Genomic DNA, 9,946 nt, shown 5'->3' with positions numbered 1-9,946 from the left:
TTTCCTAGGTTACAACAGCAAGAGCAGTGACATTATTGGGGAAGAGCTAGCACCTGCTGAAAGTTGACCTTGAAAATGAAGAACATAAAAGATGAAAAATTGCTAGAAATTATGCGTGCATCAAGTGTTTCTTGGTGTGTTTTGAAACCAAGGAACCGTTGGTATTTATGGTGAAACTGAGCTAAAACGGCGGCGTCATGAATTAAACAAAAATTAAATGGCATCTACGCGTAACTCATGACCGCATCAGAAGTTGTTGACATCATGATCTTCTTGGAACCATTGTGGTTTGTTGGCCTCAAGTTCTTGATCAATTTCCATGTAATTCATCTTCCCATCACCAGTCCCATATTTTGTGTTACAAGCAACACCAACAATGTATCTATTAGATTGAATATATATAAACCGAAATTTATTGTAACATCTTATCACAGTGAGCGATACATTTTGATTTGAGTTTCCTCTGTGATGATCTCTAATGTACTCTTATAAACAGTCGATCAATAATATACAACACATTACAGGGTTTTTATTATTCTATAATATCAACAACATGGTTACACACTTACACATACCATTTTCATGAACTAGACAACAAACTCTGAAGATAGAACTCAACATTATCGAGCCCACAGAGCGTTTTCACCACTGGCATGGTGGCAGGAACATCTAACTGAAACATCGTATCAGAACCACCATCCAACCCCTTCCAATGACATAGTTGGTTTCTCGCTTCTTTAATGGCGGCTCTAGTTGCACAATGAACCGAAGCTGCAAGAAGCAACGGCGGCTCACCTGAAGCTGCATGTCACACCAATAACATAAGAAACATGGAACATTATCCGTTTGTTTGACTTGTTGACTTCTTTTGACCATACCTTTTGAAGATAGCATGCGTTTTTTATGATGCCCGCTGTTTAGTATTTGCACGTTTAGCTGTTTTGGTATGGTGTCGATTGTCGGTATCTTGTATGTCCATGTACCATCCACAATCACCATGCCATCCGAGTTCGTAAGATACTCTTCAAGCATGAAGAACCCGATTCCTTGCACGAAAGCCCCTTCAATCTGTAAGAAACCAAGTCGTGTTCAGTAGAATTACCAAAATACCCCCTAGTTATAGTAAAATTACCAAAACACCCCCCCCCCCAGGTACAGTAAAAATTACTAAATTACCCCAGTCAGTAAAACTAACAAAATACCATAGGCACAGAAGAGTGACCCATATACCCCCTCGGTACAGTATAATTACCAGACTATCTCCAAGGTACAGTAAAACTACCAAAAACCCTAGCCCCCTAGGTACACTAAAACTTCCAAAATACCCCCCCGGTACAGTAAATTACCAGACTACCACTTTGGTACAGTAACATAACCAAAATAGCCCTGGGTACACAAACTACCAAAATACTCCTTGGTACAGTAAAATTACCAAAATAACCCCTCGGTATGGTAAAGTTTCCGAAATACACTCGATACAGTAAAAGTACCAAAATACCTCTCTGTTGGGAAACTAAAAACATGAATTCATCATTAACTAATTGATTATCATGAGTTCATGACCACAAACCTGTCCCATATCCACAGCAGGATTCAAGCTCTGACCGCAATCATATATAATGTCTGTCTGCAAGATTTTGGTTTCCCCAGTCAAAAGATTTACTTCCACCTGTTTATAACCACATTCGCCACAAAATAGTTAGAATACGAAGATTCACACGTTTAAAATTTAGAAGGATGTAGGGCAAAAAATGAACTAACCATGAAGCTTACCTCACTAACTGCAGCGCAATAGTTAATATATCTCATAGCCGTAAACTCTGGTACAAAAAACGTACTTGCTGATAAATTAACCGATTGCATATTTGCCTGCATAATAAGCAACTCCCAATTAACCGAACCCATTTGTTCTTTTAACTTCTCTTTTAACGCAACAAGTCTTTCAACCAAAACATTGCAGCAAAGTCTAACCGCTTCACAGCTCGCTTCAGAAGTTGTACTTCCAGCAGTGAACCCGCCTTGAACCATACTCAAAGTATCCGCTTGAACGACCCGAACCTTATCCAACAGCCCCTCAGTCCCACCACACTGAACTGCACTTAGACAATAAGCAGTCATTTGTTTGACCTTGGTCCATAGTCCTTGACCCAACTCAATACCACCAACTTCCACCACAACCGAACCGTCTCGTAAAATACTCACTTTACCCGTTGTTGGCCTAAGTGACACCTCATGCAAGATTGGAATCCGAGACATACCCTTTTTACGCCATGTATTGTTTTTATTAAAATCGTTGACTAAGTCAACTCTATGGTCAAAGTTTGAAGATATTATTAATTTTTCCCATATGGTTGGTAAAGTAAACTCTAATGGCTCACCTGCACCAACGCCATAAAATAACCTTAGACTATCGAACTTATGAAAATTAATTTCCCTAACAAAACCAGGGTCTAAACAAAGATAACTCGCCACATGTTCGATAACCGCCTCGGCTATAAACGATCCCTGCACTTCACCCGGGGCCCGCATTGCGGATTTACTCGAATGGTTCGTTTTGCATACTTTAAAGTCGAATGATAATGCGCCAAAATTGTATTTTTGAGTGCACACATCATGTTCCATGGTAACACGGGACTAATGTCGGGTGACATGCCCGCGTTTATTAAAATATCAAGATGTAGGGCTGTGATCTTCCCGTTTGATTTGAACCCAATTGTGTAGTTTATCTTCAGTGGATGTCGTCCTCCTGCCATTATCATGTCCGTTTTTCGGTTCACGTATGTTCTTACGGGACGGTGTAATTTGTATGCTGCGAGTGCACATGCTGTTGCAACCTATATTATCAGTATCAGTAATAACACTAACTTTTTTTGGGATAGTTTCATATATAGCCCTACAAACTTGACAAATCTGATACACATACCTATAAAACTTGTCAATTATCATATATATCTAAACCAAATTCTACATAACATATACATTTATCCCTCTATAGTAATTGAAATATCAACTTTATCCACTATAACACATTTCATATGACAATATTCTTTTTTAACTTTAAACTTCCCTTTTTATCCATTTTATAGCTCCTCTTTTTACTGTTTTATTCTTTGTTATCTTTACTTTTTCTTAACTCTTTACTGTTTTCCAATTGACTCGATCTTTTTTACAAAGAAAAAAACTAAAATCCAAAAGGCAATAAAAAATCCAAAGAAAAGAAAAAAAGAGCCAAAAAATAATAATAAAAGCAGTATAAAGATGAGTTAAAAATGGGTAAAAACAAAATCTTTATAAAAATTCATTTTTAAGTCAAGTCAACTGAAAACTGCAAAAGAATAAAAAATTACACATGAAAAAAAGGCAGTAAACAATGAGTTAAAAATGGGTACAATTGAAATGTTAATGTTATAAGAAAATGAACGCCAAAATGATATGCTACGAATTTGTTTTACTAAATATATTAAAATGTGTGTGTGTGTGATATTTATGAATATTTACAATTTGGTTTGGGTGTATACGATATTTGGCAAGTTTTGTAGAGAGAGATATGATATTTGACAAGTTTTATATTGAAAAAATGGCATTAAAACAATCAATACTCACGGGCATAGCTTTAAGAGCCTTGCCACCAAAACCGCCACCAACTCGTCTAGTAATAACCCGAACGTTATGTTCAGGAACATTAAGACACCTTGCTATGACACTTTGTGCATATTCAGGGACCTGAATGGAACTGTACACCACCATACAGTTGTCTTCATCGGGGACTGCTAACGCAGTTTGTGTTTCCATATAAAAATAGTATTGCGACGGAAGTTTAATCTGGAAAAAAAGTGAAAATTCATGTTAAGCTTGAAAAAATAAGATAAATAAATACCCACAAAAGGAAAGTTTCAACTTTTAGTTAAAGCAACCTCAGCCGAATGGATTTGGTGGTCAGATTCAGCCATCCCCTTTGAGAAATCACCAACTTGTGACGGGTATATAAATGACGGGACTTCAAAAAAGCTCGATTTCAAAACCGCCTGGTCAACGGTTAATATAGGTGGTTCTAAGTCTTTAATATCATAATCAACTATTGCCCTATCAGCTGCCACGTCAGCACTCTTTTGTGTCTCTGCAACCTAACAACTCACAATTGCTTCCTTCAAGCTTAAATCTTCACACTTACATAAAATAAGATATTTGAGGGTAATTAGGCTTGTAAACGAACCAAAGGTTCAGTAAACCGTGCAGTGAGAAGTTTGTTTATGTTCGTTTATAATAGTGAATGAACATGAACAAAAAAATTTGTTCGTATAGTTATACGAATGAACATGAACGCGTCTCGTTTGTTTATTTATGTTCATGAACTTTTGTTTACATTCGTTCATTTAATTTTAATTAGGTTCTTTCGTTTATGTTTTTTTATATTGGTAAGTTTACGTTTGCTTGAGTTCCCTCATTCACATTTGCATATGAATTTAAATTTTTATGTCAGTTACGATTTAGTCCAGTTTTAATAATTTTCAAGGCCCATTACATTGTTGTTTATATCTACTATAATTAGTTTTAGCTTAGTTGTGTGCGTTCATGAACCATTCGTTTATACAATTAGCGAACAAACATGAACACGTTCATTTTCATAACGAACAAATACTAACAAGAAAAACCCTGTTCATTTAAATGTTCGTGTTCGATCTTTGTTCAATTAAAGTTAAACAAACGAACACGAACATGCTCCATTTGTGTTCGTTTGGTTCATGTACAGCCCTAAGAGAGTTTAAATACCGCGAATGCTATACGCTGGCCCGTACAATGAGTAAGTTCATCAGAAAATAACGGTTCGAGACCGAAAAGGGTCTTGGCTCCTATATTATCACCTCCTTTTGGAATATCTTGAAATGTAATAACCGAATTTACATCTTTTTCAGACTTTAGTTTAATACCCGTTACCCGTGCTAACGGTTTGGTGCTGTAAATAAACGCTCCGTGAAGGCAGTTCAATGGTGAAGGCATGTCATCTACAAATATTGCTTCACCTGTATAGTTAAAGCCACTTCAGATATGAGTGGATAAGACATTGACTTCCAGCTGGAAATATTGACCCATTAACAAGTCAAACGGGTAGAAGTTTGTCCAATTTGTATGTTTAATGTTTACAACTTCTAGAATAGTCTCGATTTTAAAAATAAGATTATTATTGAACAAATAAAAATTTGTGGTCCAACTGAATTTGCCCGTACCGCAAGTAAACGTTCAGTGAACAGTTTAGCTAGAAGTTCGTTTATGGTCATTATCTAACAACCGAACGAACATGAATCAAATTTTTTGTTCATTTAGTTACACGAACGAACATGAACACGCGTCTCGTACGTTCATTTATCTTCGTTTATGTTCGTTCCTTCACGCTCAATGATGTTCGTTAATTTACGTTTGTTTAAGTACGATAGTTTGCGTTTGTTAATATGTTCATTTAAAATTTGTAGGCCCATTACAACTTACTGTAGTTATAAACTTGTAATAACTTTTTAGGCCCAACACGTTGTTCGGCACGTTAATTTTAACTAATATTAGCTCATCAACTATTTTCATTCGTTTATGCTGTTAGCGAACGAACATAAACACATATGTTCATTTCTTAACGAACGTACACGACCAAGAAAACCATATATGGTTAATTGTTCGATCAATTGTTTGGTTAAGTTAAATGAACAAACACGAACATGCTCCATTCGTGTTTGTTCGGCTCGTTTACAAGCCTAAGCTGGACCCATTTTGACCCATTAGCTAACCCACTCCTGTCAGTTTTTCCACTTCTAGACCTTATCTTGAATCATAAATAAATTATTAATTGTGTCGAGTAATACAAACCAGAAGCTTGGATTGCAGCACCAGTCTTTACAATCGGTTGACCAACAGGGTAATGTTCATCACTTGATTCTATCACCTGCTTTGCAGATGACAACAACGTTGTTGTTTCAGAATGGTCAAATGTTAATCTTGACCTAACTCCAGGAAAGTCAACTTCAACTAATGGCCAAAGAAAGTCAAACAGAAAACCAACAGCCAAACTTGACCGATAAGCGGGATGTGATGTCCCATTTTCAGAAGACACAACAATCCTTAATAACTTAACAGCTTCATATATCAAATCAACACTTAATCTTTTCCCAACAAGATAATTTTCAACCGCGCTGGCGGTTATTGCACGTCTATCCCCCAAATAACCAAAAGCCAACCGAATGCTGTTAATGTTAACACCACTATCACAGACAGAAACTTCAGCCAAAAAAGCAGCGTTTAAATAAGATAACGCGTTCCCGAGAGGACGCGAAGAAACCCGATAAGTTTGAAATATTATTTTAGTGTTTTCTGGGTACCCATTTTTGGTTGGAATCAAACACGGGACAAATACACTCAAAAGCACACTTCTTGAATCTAAAGCAGGCTTTTCAAGAAACTCCTCTAAAGTAAAAGTTTCCCTTTTTACCCCTGTCAAGATGGTAACTTTTGACTTCACTGCAAGAAATACAGTGGCAATATCGGAAGGAAAATTCTTTCTTTGTGTCATTACCAAATTTCCACCTACACTCGCTGAAGAAACGTGGATCGACTCACTGGTAGACGATCAACTTTCCTCGGGTATGATTATGTTATTTCACCGATGGTTCTCTGGAATCTGGATTCTTCCACCTACAAAATGAACAGCACCGTAAACTTACCCCTCAGAAAGGGACAGAGGGGTCCTCTTTGGGGTAACCCTCCGATGTGAGAATAAGAGATTGTAGGAGAAGATAATAATCTGAGAGTGAGTAAGGAATTGGAATCTATTTTCTAGCTTGTATTGCTTAATATTGCTTAATATTGCGTAATATGGCGTACCTCTCCTTGTGGAGTTGATGTGGTATTTATAGTGCTAGGGTTTCCAATGATTGGGCTCAGACCCAATTAGGGCCTTTTTGGCCTCCTCCTATTGCTTTGCGCCCGTGTCCTTAGGACACCTGGTGCTTTTTCATTGATTATTCTCTGACCCAGGTATTTTACCTGACCCATGTGCAATCACGTGGTAGCACATGAGTTTTGCTGAGTTGTCCACCTTTCATTGGTAGCTGTCAACATCAGCATATTCTTATTCCTTAAAGGATACCTTCTGGAAGGTTGTCTGACGTGCACAATCAAGGTTGTCCTTATCCTGATTTGGATAAGGACGAGGTTGATTATGTGCATGTGTGATATGCGCTTATCCTGAGGATGCGCGAGGTCTTCTCTTTATTCTCACACGCAGATGTTTCATGCGCAGATGTGATATGCACAAGCATATGTAATATACGCCACGCGCGGATGCGCCACGCGCAGATGTGATATGCGTGAGCATGTATGATGCGTGAGCATGTGATATGCGCCACGCGCGGATGCGCCACGCGCAGATGTGATATGTGTGAGCATATATGGTGCGTGAGCATGTGATACGCGTGAGCATATGTGATGCGTGAGCATATGTGATGCATGAGCATGTGATGCATGAGCATGTGATATGCGCCATGCGCATAGGTTTTGGCTTTGTGCCTTCATAATATCTTGATTTGAAGCCTCTTGTCTATGTCTTGTGGGTTGACCCGCCTCGCTCGGTGTTGAGGCGGGTACATACCTCTTCAAGCCCCCCCAGTCTAATGTGTGTCTTGTCTCGCGCGAGCGAGGTAAGATAGATATTAGACTTAATAGTTTGCTCTTTTAATAGGGTTTGTCTTTTTCTTCTTATTGCTCATCGTTGCGCGAAATTCTATCCTTTTGGTTGAAACGAATCGTCCCTGTACGTGGTTGGTTGTTGCTGACATGCGTCAGAGATGGAGACGTGTCAGACTTTTCGTGTGCTCGAGGTGCTACAGTTGCCTTTCATGTCCCCTCACACAGTGTCAGGAACACGTGTCGCGCTCGCGTTGGCTTACACCTGCGAGTGGTGGCGCGTGAACTCTGGCAGTACCTGTTTCGTTCCCTTTCGTGTCCCCTCACACAGTGTCAGGGACACGTGTCGCGCTCGCGTTGGCTTACACCTGCGAGTGGGGGCGCGTGAAGTCTGATCAGTACCAATTTCTCTCTCTCCTGGGCCTATAAAAACAAGCCCTTTGAGTTTTTATCCTTCATCTTCCTTGTTATTTCAGAGCTTTTTTCTTCCATTTTGTTCCGATTGCCTGTCTATTGCTTCCAGACTTCCGTTCTTGAAGTATCCTCTGTCCGATTTTACAGTTGTATGTCTGATAGCCCAGACACCACAATCTCCCCCAGCCAACGCCGTGTGAAGTCGTTAGTAATGTCTACTTTGAAGAAGACCGGCAAGGGGAAAAGGGCTGCCGAGGCCTCATCGGAGGAGGTGGGGAAGATCAAGGCAGTGAAGAAGTGGGATGAGATCCTCTGTAAACTGAGGCAGTCCGATTTTGACAGTCTTATCGCCTCTCAGGGTTTTCTCCCTGAGTATGGCTGCATGCTGCCGGCGGCTGGGCAAACGGCGGCGGATCCGCCCACCGGCTATATCTCCCTGTATTGCCATTTTTTCACCCACTGCAACCTTCGTCTCCCGATGACAAGGTTTGTGGGTGCGCTGCTTCGATTCTATGGGATTCACATATCCCAAGTCCATCCGTTTGGACTTGTGCGCATGACTCACTTTGAGTTCATGTGCAAATCTCAGCGTGAGGAGCCCACCCCTCGACGCTTTCAGTTTTTTTATAAGCCAAAGATCCAAGATTCTTGGTTCTCATTTATTCCTCGCAGTCAGAAGGTCAAGTGCTGCACTGTTTCCTTCAAGAGCCTTCATGACTGGTCTGAGAGATTTTTCTATATTAAGGCTGGTGTGATCCCCATCCGCATGACCAAGCGCGCGATCTCTTCTGCGCCCGCGGATGTGGGTGTCTTCAAGAACCCAACTGGCGCCTGGGTTAAAAAGTTGACTGCTGAACCATCCCCCGCCAAGAACATTTGCGAGGAGGCGCTGGTGAGGGTTGGTATGAGCAGGAGGTGGGCCGACAGCGCGACTGAGCCTGTTATCCAAGTTGACGGCTTGTGTAAGTTATTAACTCATTGCATTACTTCTGCGCGAATATAATTCGTTTTGCTGATATCATTTGTCTTGTTTTGTGCAGTAAGCAAGGAGTATGTCCACGCCGCCTATGATGAGCATATGGAGAGTGGCTCTGTCGCGCTGGGCGCTGGGGAAGTTGGCTTCCCCGATCGCTTCGATGACATGTTCATCCCTGTTGATCTGGGATTTCGCTTTAACAGCGACGCGCCTGGTAAGCCTTTGTACTTATGCTTATGCCTTTATAATACCAAATTTGGTTAACATTTCTGTTGCACGTTGTAGATGCGCTCGAAAACTACGAGCTGGAGCTCGCGGAAGAGGAGGAGGAGGAGGAGGAGGCTGAGGTGCCCCAACTAAAGCGTAAAGCTAAAGGGAAAACTGGCGCAGGGGCCAGTAAGAAACAGAAGAAAGATGATGCCCCTGTTGCTTAGGATCCTCCTACTCAGGCGAAGGGACTTGAGAAAACCCAGGAGTTTACCTCCAAGTTTTCCTTGTCTTCCTTGCCTCAAAATGTGGGCAGACCTCCTGTCCACACGAGATATGGTGCCGCCACCTCCTCCCTTCGCTCGGCAGAAAAGGGAAGCGGCGCTGCGCCTGCTGTTTCCTCTTCGACAGGTATACTTTGCTTATACTTTATGGTTTTATGAGCGCGATTCTGATAGAATTATTAATGAATCTTTGCTTATGTTTGTAGAGCCGGCGACCTTGGTGGATCAACCTCAGGCGCAACAAGGTGCCGAGGCTGCGCCGGAGGTCGCTTCGAAGTCCCCTGTTTTACCCCCAAAAAGGGGGAGAATGGACTTCATGGCGATGTTTAACTCGCGAACGGCAGTGCGCCAAGGTATGTATTGCGCTTTTATTTTCTGACTTTTTTCTTTTAGATCAAGT

At 40.8% G+C, this 9,946-nt stretch overlaps 1 pseudogene across 1 annotated transcript; it reads right to left on the bottom strand.

Moving 5' to 3' along the window:
* Positions 1-460: 460 nt before the first annotated feature.
* On the bottom strand, positions 461-6,599 carry LOC143627938 (abscisic-aldehyde oxidase-like; annotated as a pseudogene). The gene is made up of 8 exons (XR_013152670.1): positions 5,854-6,599; positions 4,771-5,021; positions 3,915-4,124; positions 3,604-3,822; positions 1,774-2,834; positions 1,571-1,669; positions 879-1,068; positions 461-801 (listed from the first exon to the last, which is right to left on the bottom strand). The product of XR_013152670.1 is annotated as an abscisic-aldehyde oxidase-like (transcript).
* Between the last annotated feature and the right edge of the window lie 3,347 nt (positions 6,600-9,946).

The sequence above is a fragment of the Bidens hawaiensis genome, unplaced genomic scaffold (assembly GCF_021521415.1).
Source record: "Bidens hawaiensis isolate Kalapana, Puna unplaced genomic scaffold, B.hawaiensis_p1.1 tig00004748_1, whole genome shotgun sequence".
Classification (NCBI taxonomy): domain Eukaryota; kingdom Viridiplantae; phylum Streptophyta; class Magnoliopsida; order Asterales; family Asteraceae; genus Bidens; species Bidens hawaiensis.
Note: the sequence above shows the minus strand (reverse complement) of the source record. Positions and strands in the feature narration are given on the sequence as shown.